Raw genomic sequence first — 21,345 nt, 5'->3', positions numbered from 1 at the left:
TGGATATCTCCATTAGGCATCACATGGGGCCTCTGCTTTGCCCTCGCCTTGTTTACTAATAACTGTCATATGTAATGTTCTGTTATAGGATGTATTACTGTAAGTATGATAAAATGTATCAATTCTGATAAAAGATGCTGTTACATATTGGCATTAACCCCCTAAGCCCAGAGGGAGGGCCGTCCTCCAGCCATGGCTCCCCAGAGGTTTCCTCCACAGGCGGTTTTTCCTCTCCTGAGTGCTGGACGATGACTCTTCGTGAGTCGGAGGTGCGCCATTTTCAGTGTCTACTTATAGCAATTGGTCTGATCTTACATTTGAGACTCTGAATAATGTTATCTATATATATAAAATTGAATGTATGTCTGTCTGTCTGTGTGTCTGTCTGTTTGTCCTTTATGCGCTACTACTCCATTCATCCGATCGCCATGAAACTTTAGGAAGTTGTTGAGTATACTCCTGGGAAGATTATAGGCATAGTACATTTATGCTAAGATAAATGGCGCGCGTGCGAACGTCGTCGACAGTTATGCCCCCCCCCCCCCACGTAGATCGTTCGATTTCCATCATTGCCACTAATTCTCTCACTTCCCGATATCGTAGAAACATGAAATTTGGCATGAGCATTGATTATGTCATAAATAGGAAAATTTAATAGGTCCCAACTCGATTATTCAATTCTAAGCGCCAAAGAATTAGCGTCCAAATTTTACGTACGGAATCTAATTTTCTCACTTTCCAATGTCATAGAAACTTGAAATTTGGCATGAGCATTGATTATGTCATAAATAGGAAAAGTTAATGGGTCCTAACTCGATTATTCAATTTTAAGCGCCAAAGAATTAGCATCCAAATTTTACATACGGAATCTAATTCTCTCACTTCCCAATGTCATAGAAACTTGAAATTTGGCACGAGCAATAATTATGTCATAAATAGGAAAAGTTAATGGGTCCCAACTCGATTATTCAATTGTAAGCACCAAAGAATTAGCGTCCAAATTTTACATACGGAATATAATTCCATCACTTCCCAATGTCATAGAAACTTGAAATTTGATTATGTCATAAATAGGAAAAGTTAATGGGTCCCAACTCGATTATTTAATTCTAAGCGCCAAAGAACTAGCGTCCAAATTTTACGTACGGAATCTAATTTTCTCACATCCCGATGTCATTGAAACTTAAAATTTGACACCAGCATTGATTATGTCATAAATAGGAAAAGCTAATGGGTCCCAACTCGATTATTCAATTCTAAGCACCAAAGAATTAGCATCCAAACTTTGCGTAGTACAGAATCTAACTCTCTCACTTCCCGATGTAATTTGGCACGGGCATTTATTATGTCATAAATAGGAAAAGTTAATGGGTCCCAACTCGATTATTCAATTCTAAGCGCAAAAGAATTAGCGTCCAAATTTTACGTATGGAGTCTAATTCTCTCACTTCCTGCTGTCATCTATATATATATATATATATATATATATATATATATATATATATATATATATATATAAATGAATGTCTGTCTGTCTGTCTGTCCTTTATGCATTACTATGCCATTCATCCAATTGCTATGAAACTTTGGGAAGTTGTTGAGTACACTCCTGGGAAGATTACTGGCATAGTACAACTATTCTACGATAGGTGCCGCGCGTGCGAGCATCGTCGACAGTTAGGCCCCCCAGACAAAGATCGTTTGATTTCCATCTCAAGCACGAAAAAGCAAAAGGCATTACGAGCAAGCGTGTTCAACTACAAAATGATGCATCCGCCGAATGTTTCGCAAGACAATTGCTGGGTATTGAGAATGCTTAGGTAACATGAAAGCTGTGCTGTGATTGGTTGCTATTTCTTATACTGCTGAGGTAAAATGAAAGCTGCACTGTGATTGGTTGCTACTTCTTATACTACTGAGGTTACATGACAGCTGCGCTGCAATTCGTTGTTATATATTATACCACTAAGGTAACATGAAAGCTGCGCTGTGATTGGTTGTTATCTAGATATATAAAAACGAATGTATGTATGTATGTATGTCTGTCTTCACAGCAACGCGCGACGGGTAAGCTAGTTTCAAATAAAATGTTGTCAATTAAACACCAAATGAAAGTGTCATGTGTTTTTGTTTCACAATCTTTGGTTCGGGTGAGGCTGTTTGGGACTCAAGATCCATCACATATGACATAATGATGAAGCCGGGCATCCAGTGGGGCTTTTTAAATCCAGATTCATCTCCTCTGTGTTGAAGTCCTCAGCCAAAAATCTCAGTGCGGTTCCATTTTGCCTCTGGGATCTGATTTAGTTTGGTGAAGATTACCAGCAGAGGGATCTGGTTGCTTGCAAACTGCTCCCAGTCATAGTCCCCGTTGGTCACCAGCACCCCTGTTGGCTGTAGATCTAGATTCAAATCTTCTAAGGACTAGCGGTACAGGTTCTGAGATGTCTACTGCATATGAGCGCCAGACGTTATTACGTCAGCCACATGCGCAGAAGGCCAGGAGCTCCGGCAAATTTTAAATCTCCTGACTCCTGGCTCCTGAAGGTAGCCAGGAGGCAGGAGATGTCACCGGGAACTGCAGTGATCACGGAAAAGTGAAAAAAAAGTTTTAAAAAGTTAAAGTTTCACCTCCTCCCCTCATGGATCAGATCCATGAGGGAAGAGGAAAATACTCACCCCCCTCTTCCATGATGTCCCCCGGCGATCGGGGGCCTACCGCGGGCTTCTGCACATGTGCCAATGTGGCGTGCATGCGCAGAAGGCTGGAGAGCTCAGCAAATTCAAAATCTCCCTGCACCCGGCTGTCAAAGATAGCCAAGTGCAGGGAGATGTCACCGGGGACTGCAGTATGTGGTTCCTGGTCACATGATCATCGTTATCCTTCGTATAACAGTGATCACGGAAAGTTAAAAAGTGTAAAAAAAATTTTTTTTAAAGTTAAAGTTTCATCTCCTTTAACGGATCGATCCGTGAGGGGAGATGAAATTACATACCCAAGGTACGCAGATTTGTCTCCTGATGGGATCTTTATCCATGGACCTTACCCCAACTTCAGCGCATGCGCCCGTCAGCACAATGGCGAATGCATGCGCAAAAGTCAAGGATTGCCCGGGAAATTTAAAATCTCCCTGCTCCTGGCTACCAAAGATAGCCGAGAGCCCGGAAATGTCACGGAGAGCCGCGATATGCAGTTACTGGTCACGTAATCACCGTTATCAAATGGCGATCATATAAAAGTTTTTTTAAAAGATGAAATTTCATCTTTCCTTACAGATGCGATCGGTGAGAGGAAACATTTTCCTGGAGGCCTCCGCATTTGAATCCCGATGCGATCATCCTCCATGGACCTTCCCAGCATCTGCGCATGCGCCCACCAGCAAAATGCCAGACAGATTCGCAGGAGACAGGAAGCCCAGGAGATTTCAAATCCCCTTGCTCCCGGCAACCAACGGTCTCCGAGTGCCTGGAGCAGTGACTGGTGGCCTCATTCAGCAGTCCCCGGTCACTTGATAAAAAAGTAGCAAACCACCATTAGGCCGGACTCACATGACTGGATAGAAATAGCGGATTCCACATGCATTTGATCAGCGGTAATATGCAGATCAATCAAATGCATTGGATTACACAGTTCCGCTCAAATTAGCGGGTCAGAATTATGTAATCACTCGCAGAAAACAGAACGCAGCATGTTCTATTTTACCGCGGATATCCATGACATAGAGCCCATCGTGCTCCATGGTCGTGGATATACCCGCTGTCTATACGCAACTACATCATATACGGGCTGCGGGTACCCGCGTCATCGCTAAGCATCGGCGCAGGAAATATAAACAAATAAAGGTGTACTGTCCATGACCAGCTGTGTGAGTATGCAGTTATGCGCAGTACATTACGCGTCCGTAACCAACGCCATGGTCGGGCTCACAGCTGGGATCCGCTGTCGGCCTCCGCAAGCAGATACCACATACGACAGTGTGAGTTCGGCGCTATTCAGACCATTACCTGTAATACGTAATGCGCCTTCTATGAGACCACCGCACCTCAGCAAGATTACGAGGACTCACAGTGAGCCACTTTTTACACCCCATCCCTGCCGCTGGGGTCAAGAAATACCCCCCAAAAAAGCATGGGGGCAGGAGGGATACCCGGTTTTATTGCCCATGTGCCCATCCCAACCAGCCTCCGTAATTAAGCCTGTCTTCGGACATATCACGCAGTTTACATTATTACTTTTATCTAAGATTTAGGGAATGGCTAAAAAATGGAGATGGGGGGATTATTTTTAGGGAGTCAATTCTACAAATCTACAAGTGTGCTATGAGGCCTAAAACACCTTCAAGCGAAATCTCTGTTCTGAAAGCCCCCGGCTGATCCTTTCAGTTTGGGCCCTATTGTGTGTATGGACATGATATTAGGGCCACAATGAGTATGTTTCTGAACACAGGACAAACAGGGGCTCTTCAAATGTGAATCCAAAATAAAGTAAACAGCTGGACATAAATATCTTATCAAAAACGTGTACAGTATGTTTGCACATATTTGATATATTACAATTGAAAGTGTGAAAAAATGACGATTTTTAAAAAATGTTCCCAATTTTGGTGCTTTTAATAACTACAAATTCTATCAGACTTTTTTTTAGCGCCTCAATAAAGTACAATATGTGGTGAAAAAACAATGTCAGAATCACTTGGATATGCAAAACCTTTACAGAGCTATTCTATGTTAAAGTGACACATGGCAGATTTCCAGAATTTGGCTTGGTCATTAAGGCGCAAACAGGCTTCGTCACTAAGGGGTTAAGGCCTCATGTCAACGGGGACACATCCGCAGCGGGTCACCCGCACATGTGATCCACGCCCCATAGGGATGCATTGGACACCCGCAGGTAGTTAAATACCTGTGGATGTCATTTTCCCTTGAGACGCGGATTGCGTGTGCGGGAAATCACCCACAGCATGCTCCATTTTAGTGCGGGTCTCCCGCAGGCTTCTACTGAAGCCTATGGAAGCCGTCTGGATCCGCGGCACACCCACAGCTGAATTTCTGCTCTCCGGCGCAGGAGCATGGGAGAGCAGGAGTTAAAAAAAAAATAGAGTGCACGGCGCATGCGCACGACATGCTGCTGGTGTGCCGAGTACATCCGCCAGACCGAAGAAAGAAGATGCGGCCGCGACGGAGGAAAGATCCACTGCGTCCAGACAGGTAAGCAAATCTTCTTTTAAGGCCTCATGTCCACGGGAAAGGAGGGACCCTCTGCGGGATTCTGCATGGAGAATCCGCGACGGGCCTGATTTTCCCCATGGACATGAGGCTTAAGTGTTATTTTATCCTTTTAGGACTCTACAAAGTAGAGAAGTTTAGCAGTATTTTTTCACATTTCGGGCTTAGGGCGCCTACCCACTGGCGATTTTTTTTCCTTTGCGTTTTTTCTCAAGAGCAATTAGTATAGAATGTGTTCTTGTCCACTGGCGTTTTCTTTTCGGTCCGTTGCAATTTTTCACATAGGAACTGTCAGTTGCATATGTGTCCTTATTTTTCTCTTAATGCACCCATGAATGTCAATGGAAATTAACGGAAAACGCGCAAAAAAGCCGGGAAAAACGCTCGGAAAACGCGGCAAAAATGCGTGGAAAACGCAGCGTTTTTCACGCACGAAAATCGGCAACGCCAGTGGGTAGGCGCCCTTAAACAGATGGGCGTGATTTAGTCCCGTTATGTGGCAGCGTAACCGGATGAAACAAAACCATTTATTTCAATGGATTCGTTTTCAATAGCGCTCTTCTCGGGCGTTATTGCTACACCCAAGTAAAGATACTACATGCGAGAGAGATAGGGCAGGACCCACCTTCCCACTTTTTTTTCAAACTCACACGAAATAGTGCAGAGTTTGTGAGTTAAAAAAAAAAGATTTTTACCTGATTCATGCACAGCCACGCTCTGTAGTGGCGAGCGTAGTTGCGCATATGCAGGGTGAAGAAGCCCTTAGGGGTTCTTCACACAGCCGTGCTGCGCACACAAACTCTGTGCACGCTAAACACAGAGAATAAAACCCATTGATTTTAATGGATTCGTTCTCATTTCCTGTGTGTGCAAAAATATAGGACTTTCTCTATCTTCCTGCATTTTGCGCAGCAATGGCTCTGTAGAAGTCTATGGGAGGTGTACAAATACGCAAGGGTAAGGGTGAAACACTGCGCAAAATGCACAAAAAGAAGATAGTTGGACCTTACTAGGCTTTAACCCTTTCCAATCCAATTTGTATCCTGGTTTTCCTAGGGGACTTACTCTTTTTCTGCCGTTATACAACAGCGCTATATGTTGGCTAAAGCCAGTACTGCATGAGCTGACACGTTGGATAGGCTCCAACAGCAGAGAGGCTGGCAATATATAGTAAGAGAGCCCCAACGGATGTCTTTCAACATCGGATCTGTGCTGCCTTAAATGATAATGTTTTCAGAGGTCAGACAGTGGATTGGAAAGGGTTAATAGCCAATCAATTCCATGGAAAGGGTGTGTGAACTGGCCCTGTGTGTGCAAATATTACAGTAATTTGTGCTGAGATGTGCACAACAGTCTGATTACCTGGATCTTCAAACTTTGTTCATGCACAAATATGCTGTGCTGCGGCAAGCGTATCTGAGCAGACATTCGGAGGAGCCCTTACTGGTAGATTTCAAAAGCTGATCTTTTTTAAGGACTCTTTCAGTTCTTAAATGGATTTTAAGAATCTATATATCAGAAACCCCCATGAGTCACCACATTTTAAAAACTGCACCCCTCAAAGTATTCAAAACAGCATTTAGAAAGTTTAATAACCCTTTAGATGTTCCACAGGAATTAGTGTTTGATCAGGCAGGTCAACTCTTTCCATGTACCTATTGTAGTCAAGGACTCAGTCTTGCTTGGGGGTCTCTATACTGCTCACTGGTACTGGACAAGGGGTTCATCAGTGGGTGCACCAATCCCCATACAATTTTCCCTGCAATTCTCAAGAGAGGGAGGGGGGCATTTTCGGGGCTCAATTCTGGTGTCCTTCCTTTCATTGGGGTGTAGTATAAAATACTTTTTCACTGCGAAATTCGCTGCATTTTTTTTCCAGGGGTCTATGTGACCTGTTAAAATCGCATCGCGCAAAATCACGATTTTGCAGTAAACTGCGATTTTTCTGCAATGCATTTTTAACATTAGAAAGCCCCATAGACACCTGGAAAAAAAAAAACGCAGCAAATTCGCAAACACTAGTGGGTAGTCACCCTGAGTGTGCGAGGTTGTGTGGTAAGTGAGTTTGTGCGTTTAATGTGTCTGTTTTGCCTGGTTGCGTGTATCACCCTTTCAGGGAGAGCAGGGCTGGGGTTCCAGCACGGGGCCACCTTTATAGAGGCGATCACCCTGCTTGATAGGTAGGGCCTCGCTATCTTCCCTGCAGCACAGGGCTAGTTGTCCCAAAACTCGTGCGTCCGGGTCACGTTCGTGTGGGCCGGGTGCTTGTTTGCCCACGCGAACGTAACAGCAGGATCTGGGGATAAATGCTACCACTGTAACTTCTTTGTATAGAATAAAAGAAAAATTTAAAAAATAAGCAAGAGCTGGGTAATTATGCATGGGGAATACTTGCCCATCTCCTTCCAACTACTGTATTATCTTACCCCAGACAACTAAGATTTGCCTTGATTTATTCGGGCTGTATTTTGTATTATGCATTGTGGGCAGTGATGAGCGATTATTGGAATAGTCAGATTAGGAGTGACAATTAGCACATGACAATATTATTCTGTGGTAGGAAAAACATTTGTGGCCCAATTTTCCAAAAATAATTAAGAAGACCCAATTCCGAGTCAATGGAAATAAAAGTAAGTGGAGGTGTGGTGGGATGTTTTAAATTAATGTAGCTCAGTGTTTGCTACTGTATGTCCTAGGTTCAAATCTTGTCAGGGTCAATATTTACATGGACTTTGAAAAATTCCATAGAGATGTTGCACTTTGCACATTGCTGATCACCTGACCCCAAGCAGGAGGAGGAGGTGGCCTTACAAGTCAGTCAGTGACTTTGTGCCGGACAGGTAAATCACCACTATGGGAAGTCTTTGTGCACCCACAGCATAGGCGAGCCGAAGGAACCCAAAGACAGTAATAAACATGAAGAAATGATAGTGCCCAAACATGCCAGACTTTCCATGTGCCGAGTACATAGGCCTCAGCACACACCCTCAGCAATCCTGGGCATAGAGCAGACTCCGATGCTAGTACAGCTGTGAAGGTCTCATCAATGTGGTAACGCTCCTCTTCTTTGGCCCAAACCAGTGTCTCAGATAACTGTGGTAACACGGGAGAAAATACATGATGCTCAGTGCTGATCCCCTGACCCCAAGCAGGAGGAGGAGGTGGCATTACAAGCCCAAGACACTATGACCAGGACCCGCAATAGTCTGTGTGGGAAGCACGTTAGCAGGCCCAGGGTCAGGCTCGGTTCCAAGCCTCCACCTTTGTGACCCAAGCTGCCCTGAGTTACATAGCAACGGAAAATCCATGTGTCGCAACATAGATAGCTCAACACTGGAAGGGGCAGTCTTTGAGTTCCTTGGCCTAGCCTATGCTGTAAGTGCACAAAGATGGTATTACACAGGAAGAAATCGGAGTGCCCAACCATGGGAGAGTTTCGCCCCGCCAAGAAACTTGGCCTCGGCCAGCAATTCTGGCCTAGTCAGTCACTGCATTATTTGTGCCACATAGGTAAAACACAGCGATGGGAAGAATTAGTGCACCCATAGTATAGACAGACCGCTGTAACATTCCTGTAGCAAAGGTATAAACAGACCCCAGGAACATTTCTGTAGCAGCAGTATAGGCAGACCCCTGTAACATTTTAGTAGCTGCAGTATAGGCAGACCTCTGTAACATTTTAGTAGCTGCAGTATAGGCAGACCCCAGTACCATTTCTGTAGTGGAAGTATAGGCAGACCCCAGTAACATTTCTCTAGCAGCAGTATACGCAGACCACTGTAACATTTCTGTAGCAGCAGTATCAGCAGACCCCAGTACCATTTATGTAGCAGAAGCATATGCAGACCCCGGTACCATTTTTGCAGCAGCAGTATAGGGTGTGATGAAGGAGGAGCAGCAGCCAGAGGATTCAAAGTTTCAGCAGTGGACTTTGTAGAAGACTGGGTGCCCGATACATTGCTGGATGCATTTTCTGCCATCCACGACAGGACCTGCTCACAATGCTCTGTTTGCAATAAAGGTCTACCAAGTGGACCCATAAATTGTGATATGAAGCTGGGGACAACAGAAACTTGCCTCTCTTCTAATCCCGCAGCAGCCGGCTCGGATACACCTGGACCAGGAACTCAGCCTGTGCCGACACCCTCAATTGGAACTCCGCATCCTCGCCCGCGTCCACATCCTCGACCCCTACCCCTACCCCTCAGCATGGTGGATTACGAATAGAGCAGACAGAGACCGCTGTAAATAATTATGGAATTATATGCATACACTTTCACGCAGAGAGTGGAATCGTAATGCTAACTCCAAGCAGAAAAAAATGGAAGGAAGGCCACAAACAGGCCTAGCAATGCAATAGTGATGCACCAAAAGTCCCACCAGGCACCCAGTAAAATGCAGACGGTCAGAGGTAGCCCAACGAAGGAGCTTTTGGGGTTTTTTTTGAAAAAGAAGACAGGCTATATACTGTGTATATCGCTTTCCCTCTATAAGTACCTGTGTTGGCCATACGCTGAGCGTCAAATTCGCTGCAGACACAGGCCGGTGTAAATAATCTTGGAATTATGTGCGTAGACTTTGTCGCTGAAAGCAGTCTAGTAAGGCAAACTCCAGGCAGAAAAAATAGTCAGGAAGGCCGCAAACAGGCCTAAGTGCAATAGTGATGGACTAAAACTCCCACCAGACACCCAGTAAAATTTAAACGGTCAGCGGTAGCCATAAGAAGGAGCTTTTATTTAAAATTTTTTTGAAAAAGAATACAGGCTATATAGCATGTATATGACTTTCCCTCCATCAGGGGCTGTCGCCGTACGCTGTGCGTGAAGCTGACGGCCGACACAGAGCGGTGTAAAAAATGTGGGAATTAGTGGTGTATAGTTGGAGGCTGACAGTGGTTATGTAACGCTAACTGCAGCCAGAAAAAAATTATACGGAAGGCTGCAAACAGGCCTAGCTGTGCAATAGTGATGGACTACAACTCCCATCAGAAAACCTGTAAAATGCACAGGTAGCCCTAAGAAGGACCGTTGGGGTTCTTGTACACAGGATTATACACTACCACTCTCCCTATCTCAGCAACGCTGTCCCTATACTATGTAGTACAAACTGCAGCCTGAGAACGCTATAGCTGTAATGGGGCTGCACGCCCGATATACAAAAAAAAAATTTGCAAAACTGCTCCCAGCAGCTACAACAGTAATGCAGACGGTCAGATGTGGCCCTAAGAAGGACCGTTGGGGTTCTTGAAGACAGGATCCTACACTAACACTTTCCCTATAGCAGCACCAGCACTGTCCCTGATCTCTCCCAGTGTGTGACTGGGAATAGAATATTAGACCAGAATAGAATATTAGACACAGGGTAGGGTCTGGACGGGGACAATTGGAGGAGAGGAGGATGGAAATATTAAAATTTATGTTTCCCAACTTAAAACAAATGGATTCATATGAAGATCATGGGAGTATTGAAAGTGACGAGTCAACCATAATAAGGAAATCGTACAAGAGATGAATGTTTAATATTTTACTTCCCAAAGGGACAATGCAAGTTACGTCTTCAAATGAAAAGCTCTTGAAGAATATTGTATTTTTCCAAGATGTATTTCGGTATTATATTATTTTTTTGTCTTTGAATTGTAATGAAAAATATTTGCAAAAGTTAAAAAAAAAAATGATGTTTGGAAAAAAAACAAACAATGCATGTATTAAGTAAAGAGTCTTTTCTTACAATTTCAGCATGGCCAAGGCCTTCACTAGATAATCCATTTTCAAATCATCCAAGACTTCGTGTATTCTGGGGTCAGCAATGATTATAGAAGTTAATCTGTTAGAGCATGCAAGAAGGTGGTCCATCCCAGAGGTAGAGGCTTTTTGCCATCGCAGCAAGTTTGTGTCGTATGGAGGATCAACTCTAGTATGCTGAAGCCAGTGATGCCGCCTCCCTTGTAGATGAATTCTTCTTTATCGTTCCACGTTATAACTTTCCCGTTCTGTGTCAGTCTGTGTAGCAAAAGCGTGGCACCGTGCTCGAATCCTGGGGACTAATCTTTTTGCTGTAAAACAGCAGCCACATCAGCATCGTGGCGCTCCTAATCCATCTTTCGTGTGGCTGGTACAGCCAGAGCAGAATATTGCAAAGAATCCATAGTTTCGTACACCATAGGTTAGATGGCTGCATAAAGCTGCGTGCTCATCAGCTTACTGAAACAGAATGACATTTTTTTTCCTGGGAATGAGTGCGGAAGGCAATGCCCACAGGAGCATGAATACTAATGAGTGGGGTTTTTATAGATTTGAATGCTGAATAAGGGGAGACCTTCATAGAAATGTTTTCATGAAGATACAAAAAAACCTTTCTAAAGCAGGAAATAAGATCACTTATCAGGTGCACACTTGTCATTCATCCAGGTTGCAGCAAAATGATCTAATGAGTCTGAATAAAGATGTCAGCTCATTGAAGAAAGTTGCTCAAAGACCTAAAAGGAAACATCCCTGGCTGTACATGCAATTAGGTCTGATCTGTTTTTTTTTAGTGAGAGGTATATTTTACAAACTGACTATTGTTTTAAAATCACCACTAAAGAAATGCAAGGTTTTTTATAAGATGGCCCCCTAGCAATTCGATAGTGTAAAAATACATAGTAGTGGCTGCAGTACACGCTAAGGCCCCCTGCACACGGGCGGAAATTTTACAGCTGGATTTCCCACAGAATGTCCGCCTGTGGCCACTGCCATAGGATTGCATTAGAAAACACAATCCTAGGCAGACGGCTGCAATTTGTCCGCGTGAAATCACACTGGGAAAACCAATCGCGGCATGCAGCCAGTCCTTTGCAGAGAATAAAGATGCCGGGAGCGGGTAAGTCGCAGGCCTCTGCAGGGGCATGGGTTCGCATCCCACTGCGAGTAAACCACAACAATACTGCTATGTGTAGTGAAACAGTAACACTCTGCCACTCGTGGATTGGTAAGGCAGAAACCCAGTTTGAATAAACTTGAACAAGGCTCAACTCTGGTTAATGGCATGATATTAGTTCTGTCCTTACACTGTTGTTGTGTTTTACTGGTGTGAGGGATATTATTTTACCTTCATCCATTTTATGTTTTGGAACCTGCTCTTGAAGCTATTCACTGTCTTTCTTTAGCTCATAATGAAAACAAAGATCTGGTACCGTGTTAGCCAGTAGAGCAAAATGTGATTGTTCTCAGCAAGAGAAACGACGTAATCTTGTAGATATGATACCTTTTAATGTTATAAGTGTGTATAAATATGCATGCCTCTTCAGATCCAATCCATTTAAGCCGGAAGAAGTACCCTGCGTTGGTACGAAAGCTCGCTATTATTACATCATGTATTTTTGTTAGCCATTAAAAGGTATCATATCTACAAGATTACGTCGTTTCTCTTGCTGAGAACAATCACTCTTTAGCTCATATTACTGTTATAGTGGGATTGTTCTCAGTAAGAGAAATCAAGTTATCTTGCAGATATATTACCTTTTAATGGCTAACAAAAAATTTTTTTACAGTAAGCTTTAGGACCGTGATGGCAAACCTATGACACGTGTGTCAGCACTGACACGCGTAGCCATAGTCGCTGACACGCGGCCGCTCACCCAGTTAATGAATACTAATACTCCCCTGCTGGTATTCATTAACCAGCACTACTAACCAGCGCTGATCCCGGCGCACACTGTGATGTCAGTGTGCACCAGGATCCTCCTCCCCCCTCCCCCGACGTCTCTTACCTGTTGGTTCCGTGGGAGCATCCGGGGGAAGAGGCATCCTGCAACATACTGACGTCACAGTGTGCACCGGAGACCATTGCTGCTGGAGGGCGCTGGGAACAGGAGGAGCGGAGCTTCCATAAGGTAAGTACATGGGTCTCGGGGGGTCTGCTGTGAGGGGGCAGTCACCGCTGGGGGTCCGCTGTGAGGGGGCAGTCAGCGCTGGGGGTCCGATGTGGGGGGCAGTCAGCGCTGGGAGTCCGCTGTGTGGGGGAAAGTCAGCGCTGGTGGGCCTCTGTGTGGGGGGGGCAGTCACCGCTGGGGGGCCTCTGTGTGGGGGGCAGTCACTGCTGGGGGGCCTCTCTGTGGGGGCAGGTAATGCTGGGGGCCGCTGTGGGTGGTGCTGTCGTTGTTGGGGGGCCGCTGTGGGAGGTGCTTTCGCTGTTGGGGGGCCGCTGTGGGGTGCGCTGTCGCTGTTGGGGGGCCGCTGTGGGATGCGCTGTCGCTGTTGGGGGGGCCGCTGTGGGGTGCGCTGTCGCTGTTGGGGGGGGGGCGCTGTGGGTGCGCTGTCGCAGCTGGGGGCCGCTGTGGAGGGCGCTGTCGCTGCTGGGGGCCCCTGTGGGGGGCGCTGTCGCCACTGGGGGCTTATCATTACTGACATAAGTGAGGGGGAGGCTAGGAGTGGCGAGGGTCTGTGCTATGGGTGTTTTGGGTTTATTAAATACAGTGATACATTACAATTATACATTTTTGTTATTTAATCTATAAATATCACAAATTTATGGATTTTTTCTCGAAGTGACACACCACCCGAGTTATGCTCGGTTTTTTGGCGAATTTTGACACACCGAGCTCAAAAGGTTGCCCATCACTGATTTAGGATCTTCTGTGGACCCTTCATCTGGCTAAATGAAACTGATTTGGATGGGATAGATACACACACACACACCACAAATGCAGAGATGTCCCCCTCATCTAAATACAAATGTTCACACACAGACAAGCGAGTTATTTGCAAAGATGTTTATAAACTTTTTAGAAAGTAACTGTCACACATACACATCAGAATATTCAACTACAAGATACACTTAGCGTGTACTGCGGTCACTACTGTGTATTTTTACTTTATCAAATTGCTAGGGGGCTATTTTATAAAAATAAACAAAAAAACTTATGTTTCTTTAGTGGTAATTTTTTAAAATGATAAATTAGTGGCAGAGTTTGTAAAGCGCAATATATCTAAAAAAAACGGATCAGACCTAATTGCACGCACAGCCAGGGATGTTTCCTTTTAGGTCTTTGAGCAACTTTCTTCAATGAGCTGACATCTTTATTCAGACTCATTAGATCATTTTGCTCCAACCTGAATGAATGACATGTGTGCACCTGATAAGTGATCTTATTTCCTGCTTTAGAAAGCTTTTTCTATATCTTCATGAATTCATTTCTATGAAGATCTCCCCTCATTCAGCATTCAAATCTACACACACCCCACTCATCAGCATGCAAGCTCCTCTGGGCGTCGCATTTCACACTTTTCTTGCCTAAAAGAAAGTCATTCTGTTTCAGTAAGCTGGTGAGCATGCAGCTTTATACAGCCGTCTAAGCTATGGTGTACAAAACTATGGATTCTTTACAATATTCTGCTCCGGCTGTACCAACCCCCACGGAAGTTGGATAAGGAGCACCACAATGCTGATGTGGCTGCTGTTTTACAGCAAAGCGATTCAAGCACGGTGCCTCGCTCTCGCTACACAGACTGACACAGAACGGGAAAGTTATAACGTGGAACGATGAAGAATTCATCTACAAGGGAAGCGGCATCACCGGTTTCAGCATACTGGAGTTGATCCTCCATACAACACAAACGCACTGCAACGGCAAAAAGCCTCTACCTCTGGTGTGGACCACCTTGTTCTGGCGGAGATTAATGCACCTTCTATGGTCCTTGCTGATCCCCGAATATGCAAGGTCTTGGATTATTTGAAAATGGATTATCTAGTGAAGGCCTTGGCTGCGCTGAAATTGTAAGAAAAGACTCTACTTCATAGATGCATTTTCTGTTTTGATGGCTGAGAAACTGCTGGACTGTTGCATGTAAAAACCTTGATGTCTGTACATTGCAAATCCAGACTCTTATGGACCATAGTTAACTTTTATACAAGTGCTTTACTTTATATGATATATGTAGTATAATTATATATTACCCCTGTAGCTATATGAATGATATTTATGTATTTTTTCTATAAAACTTCATTTTTATCATACGTCATTTTATGTTTTCATGCGGGCGTTCAATAAAGTTTTAAAACTTCGCATTCGGCTGCTGCGTGATCTCTATACTAAATTCTTGTGAAACAAAAGGTGGGGGTCTGGTTAAATAGCTTCATGGCACTCACATAAAGGCTGTAGATAAAGCCTCATAATCATGTGTTTTCAGGACATGTAGATAAATGCATGTCAATCTTATAATGGATGTACATTAAGCCTTCCATAATCATAATATGCTCTGTTTTACAGTATATCATTCACACATCATAGGACTGGGATTTCTGCTATCATATGCTAATTTGGGAGGGACTGAAGAGGCCGGGATAATAACCTAGGCTAATGGAGGCGGGGATCAAGGCTCCGGAAGCGGCACAGCTATCACACTATCACAAAGTTAAAAAAAAAACAGGGGGCGTGGTACCTGTTACTTTTCTAAAAGAGCGTTTTGCCGAAACATGTAAACGCTCTACTACTCACGTAGGCTGCAAAATTGCACATCCTAGTGGATGTGCAGCTAGAATGACAGCAAAAGGTACACAGATGAACTTCTGTACAGATGGATCATCAGATTAGATTTCTGCATAGTAATCCATTCAGTACAGGATTTTCACAGTCTAAACTGTGCAATCTAAGCAATCAAGACAAGTGTGGTACAAGACCAAGTCATAAAAGTGCCCTGTTTTTGGACCACAGGGCTGGCTTCACAGGGGCAAAAGAATCATACGAGATTTATGCAATGCGAGAGATGCAAATGTCGCACGAATATGAACCCCATTCTTTTGAATGGGGTCATACACGAGTGATTCCTTTTTCCGCATGGCAGCACGCTGCGATACAATGTGGGAATCCAATTGCAGCATGTTTTGCCTTGTGCGTGCTCTCGCATTGCACCGCCCATTGTTTTCAATGGGGCCAGCAGCACCATCAAACCATGTGCTAGGTGCACTTGATGTGATGTGAGGTCTCCCATTGAAATCAATGGGAACAACTCTGCGATCCTCTGCAACGGCGAGAGATTCTTTTCATCTCATCTCCTCATAATCAGGGATTTAACCATTAATTTCTATGGGTTTTCAAAAAAATGGAATGCTTTCAGATTGATTGCATTCTGTTACGGTTCAGTTTTAACTAAACGCATAGTGCTGCAGATTGCGCCATTTGTTATGGTAGAACAATGGAACCGTAACTGAACCGGACCAAGCTGAAAGTAAAATGTTATTTAAAACCCATTTGAAAACATTGGAAAAAATACAAAATCTTAATTTAGTTTTTCAGGTCCAAAAACGAAACAGAAATAATTAAAACAGAAATACCTAACGAAAAAATCAGCGAACCTTAATTTCTAGAGCGATTTAACATTTTTCTTGTATGATTTTTTTTTTGCAAACAATCAAAGTTTTTTAAATTTGACAAATCAACCTAATTTGCAGTGGGGGTTGAATCATCTTGATTGTAACTGTATAATGAACTTCAGAAGTATATTAATCAACTTGAGAGTGCAACACAGGAGATCTGCCATGCTGTCAAAATTAAAAGTGCATTAACAAATTGAGTGGTGATTTTTGCAGGACCTTGCATACATTTTTTTCATCAAAAATTAAGCAGAGTTAGAAAGCATCCTAGTAAAAGTAGAGTGAATAGTCATATTTCTCAGGAAATATCTATGTATCAGAAATGACTGTAGTTAAAAATGATAAACCGATTGCAATAAATCCTAACACTTTTATATTGATTTTCCATTTGAGTGTCAATTTAGTTAACTTAATTATTCCCCATCCTATTTGCAGCCATGTTATACTTCATCTAAAGCTTATTGATGGGAGCAATCATGTATAGGAGCTAGGATAACAAATATTCATGGTCTCCTATGGACATGTTTCTCATTTAAAATAGGTTTAGTAGTTCAATTCTTGATAAGTGAGATATATACTATTTACCGTTTCCATCTTTATTTAAAGGGACACTATCACATTGACAATACAATCCATTCAGCAGAATAGAGCAGAAGGAGCTGAACAAATTGATATACAGTTCTGTGGGGAAAGATTCAGTATAACTTGTATTGTATTCAGTATAACCTGTATTGTATTCATTTACATCTGTTCATTTTGAGCGTAAAGGTCCAGTGGGCGGTCCCATCAGTTATTGACATCCATTTCTTTATGTAAAGTCATACACAGTCATACACAAATAGCTGTCGCCCGTCATTCATTCGGGGAGAGCTGCCTGTGATTGGCTGAGCACCTCAGCCAATCACATTAAGCTCTTTCAGCAGATTTTAAATCCCCGCCTGCTGATAGATCAGCACCACAGTGCAGGGGACAGCAGGAGAAGACGGCGGCTGTGCCCCGGCAGCTGAAGGGAAATGAGTATCTATTTTTTTGTTTTTTTAAACAACTTTTACTTGATTTTCAGGTAAGGGCTTATATTTAAAGCCCTTACCTGAAATCAATTGCTGGCAGAATTTGGCTTAACAATAGTAAATCTGCTTTGATATGTTCCTGACTAGGCAATGAAAGTTGCTTCACCACAGCATCAGAAAACCTTTTTTACTGACAAATAATAAAATCACACTGAGCAATTAAGAATATAAGTGAGGAGATGCGGAAATCACCTTGGCACCTACCTACATCTCTGGTGGACTTGCCCGACATTGTCTCCCTTCTGGAGAGGAGTGGAGAAGATAATACACTTGATCTCACCAAATATAAAAATAACACCTGAATTGGTACTCCTTTGGAAGCCTTCCAAATTCTTCCACCCACAGAGAAATAAGATGATAGCCCTGATACTTGACACAGCCAAATCCCTTATACCGTCCCTTTGGAAACAACAAACGGCCCCTACATTGAGACAGTGGAGGGAGAGAGTGGACAACCTCTACAATGTAGAGGAATTGTACAGCTGGTCCAAAAACTCACATGACAAATTCAGTCAGGTATGGTACATGTGGTGGACAGTGAGAGACTCACCAATATGGAACGAGTGAAGAGATGGCTACGGCTCCGGACACCTCCCCCACCCTACCCTCCCCCCCCTCTACCCCACCCTTACTTTCCCCACACCCCTCCCCCACCCACAGTTGTCGTGATTTTAGGTGCAGAAGGCAGCCCCATGCGGATGCTCGCGGGGAATGATACTATATTTTACGCCTATACGAGATAGAGGCAATATGAGTTATCTTCTTTGCACTAGTTTCTCATTCCATCCAGGTCCAACGAAAGATGTTTTTTGTGTGAGATAGAGATGCTGCTTAACCCATTTATTATTGGTACTCAATGACGTATTTCTGCAGTTACTCTATATTATGTTGCGTCCCAAATTCGTTGGACTCCCCATGATCGTCGATGTTTTATGTACTCTGCACCGTGTAATTGTAATTGCAATTGTTGTCCTGTTATTACCTAAAAACCTCAATAAAATTTGATTTTCAAAAAAAAAAAAAGAATATAAGTGATACATATCTATAGCATGTATCATTACCAGCATTTATGAGCTGTAAAATGTTGATGCTTACAATCATAGTAACCTGCTGAAGTGCTGCTAGCCTCTGAAAAATCAGGCGCATTTATTTTTTTTTCCAGACATTGGAAACATAGGGGAAAACTGGTGGAAATGCAGGACCTCATATAATGGACAAAAAATATTATCATTCCTCCTGCCACCTGAAACGACAGTCTGGCTAGAAGTATAGCATGTGCATCTCATCAACCGCCCTCTTTTTGCTACGCCCTCTCATCCTGACCTTTGACCTCCTCACCCTTTTGACCCCTTTGTGATAACTGGCAGCCTTCTGGAATCTGACCCCGATTCACATTACAGACCTGTGTTGTATCATGAGACGTGCTGTCAATACAGCGTATTTGCTGATAAGCCTTTATTATATTTATAGTCTGACTTGATGTTATATTCCATTCAAGTCCACTTTTGAGTATAAATGTTTATGTATAGAATGCATCTCCAAGCCCTAATAAGGCTTTATTTATATGATTAGAAAAGGATCGCGCAGTAGACAAAATGCAAAGTTTTAGAAAGCTTTATTGAGCGCACATATGAATACATGTGCGATAAAAATATGGCTTATAGAATTATTACATAAATCTGCATAACAATGTATTAAGTTAACAGATATATAATTACATTTTTTTACAATCATTTACAAACTTAACCATGCAGGTTGAAGCAGCGGTAGAGTCCTCTTATTTTTGGCAGCCAGCTGCCCTGTGTTATTCCTGGGAGTGTAGGGGTCAAAGTCTGTTTTTTGTTTTGCTAGATAACTTGTACAGAAGTGAGCTTTAAGTCCATTTTCAAAGTCTGGAGATTTTCTCTAGTGCTGGGGTTGCGAATGACCATAGAAGGTATGTTAATCTCGGCCAGCGATCACATAAAAGCTTTTCAACCTAGAGGCTGAATTTTCTTGGTAGTGCCATGGCTATGAGTAGCGTTACGAGTCAAGTCCAATATGTTTGAGCCTTGGATTGTGTCCCCCTTGTAAATGCGAAAAGGATATAGAAAAATACTGGTATGGAGGCGCAACCCTCTAAGCTACTAGAAGATGAAGATAAAGGTCCAATACGTGATGGTGAAAGCACTTCTTTTTTATTTCACAATATAAAAACCAGCAATTGAAAACGCGTTTCGGGGACGAACCCCTTCGTCAGTTCAGCTGGATAGGACTAAGTGATAAGTACAAATAGATAGCGGAGGAGTGATAAACAAAGAAAGGGGAGGCAAAAAAGGGGGAAGAGTGGAAGGGAAAAATAAACAAAATTCATATACATAAGGAAATCTCACAATGTTTCAATAAAAACGATAAATATATAATAGAAACATTGATCTGAATAGTGATAAAATATATGAGACAAAAAACAAAAACATAAATCTAAAAGAGAATATGAACATCCGTACATGTAAAATAACATGAAATTTATACAAAACAAATATCTGTTAAAATAGGATGAAGACAATCCTGAGGAAAATACCAACCTTAAAACTGCCAATATGAAAGCATATGGACTGAAAATCGTGTGGTTGCTTTCAGCTGACCAGAATAACTACAGAATTAAAATTCATGTACAGCCTATTGGGAAACATGATTTAATTGCTACACCCAAGGGGGTGCATACAAGTGTGTATATGCGAAAATGAGAAAAAAAGACATCTATTGGAAAGCTACTTCAGAATTGTGTGCATTTACAGCATTGGGTTCATGGTGTGGGATAAAGTTAGGAAGAGGGAAAAAAAAGGAAAAACACACCTTTTTGTAACCAACAAAAATGAGAAACAAACTAATTAGAAATTGAATAAAAAGGAGCTCACCAACAGGATGCCTGGGGGTGACACGATTCCAAAGGTGTTTTGAATGTGTCAGAGGTCCTGAAAATGAAAATTTGTCAGATTAGGGAGAATGTATGGATGATATATGGCAGAGGGTTCCAGCAGGGTAATTAAGTGCAGGGGGGGTTTAACCCCTTAGTGACGGAGCTTTTTTGCTTTTTTCAATTTTTGTTTTTTCCTACTCCCTTTTAAAAAATCGTAGCTCCTTTATTTATCCACCGACGTCGCTGTATGAGGGCTTGTTTTTTGCGGGATGAGTTGTATTTTTCAATGGCACTATTTATTGTACCATATAATTTACTGAAAAACTTTTTTAAAATTCTAAGCGGAGAGAAATGGAAAAACGGCGCACAAACTGCAACAAAAACGACCTGATATTTTTATTCTATGGGTCAGTACGATTACTACGATACCAAACTTATATAGTATTTTTTTTTGCTGTAGTACTCGTATTTTTTTTTTAAGATATTTAATTTTTTTCAATTATTTTCTGCGGTCATTTTGTGCGCGCGATAACTTTTTTATTTTTCCGTTGACGTAGTTGAGCAAGGGCTCATTTTTTGCAGGATGTCCTGTAGTTTCCGATTGTATCAATTTAGGATTCATACGACTTTTCGATCGCTTTTTATTGCGTTTTTTCTGGGAGACAGGGTAACTAAAAAAGTATATTTCTGGCGTTCTTTATTTGTTTTTTCGGACGACGTTCACCATGCAGAAAAAATAATGCACTACTTTGATAGATCGGACTTTTATGGACGGGGCGATATCAAATACATATTTTTATT

The sequence above is a fragment of the Eleutherodactylus coqui genome, chromosome 7 (assembly GCF_035609145.1).
Source record: "Eleutherodactylus coqui strain aEleCoq1 chromosome 7, aEleCoq1.hap1, whole genome shotgun sequence".
Taxonomy (NCBI): Eukaryota; Metazoa; Chordata; class Amphibia; order Anura; family Eleutherodactylidae; genus Eleutherodactylus; species Eleutherodactylus coqui.
Note: the sequence above shows the minus strand (reverse complement) of the source record.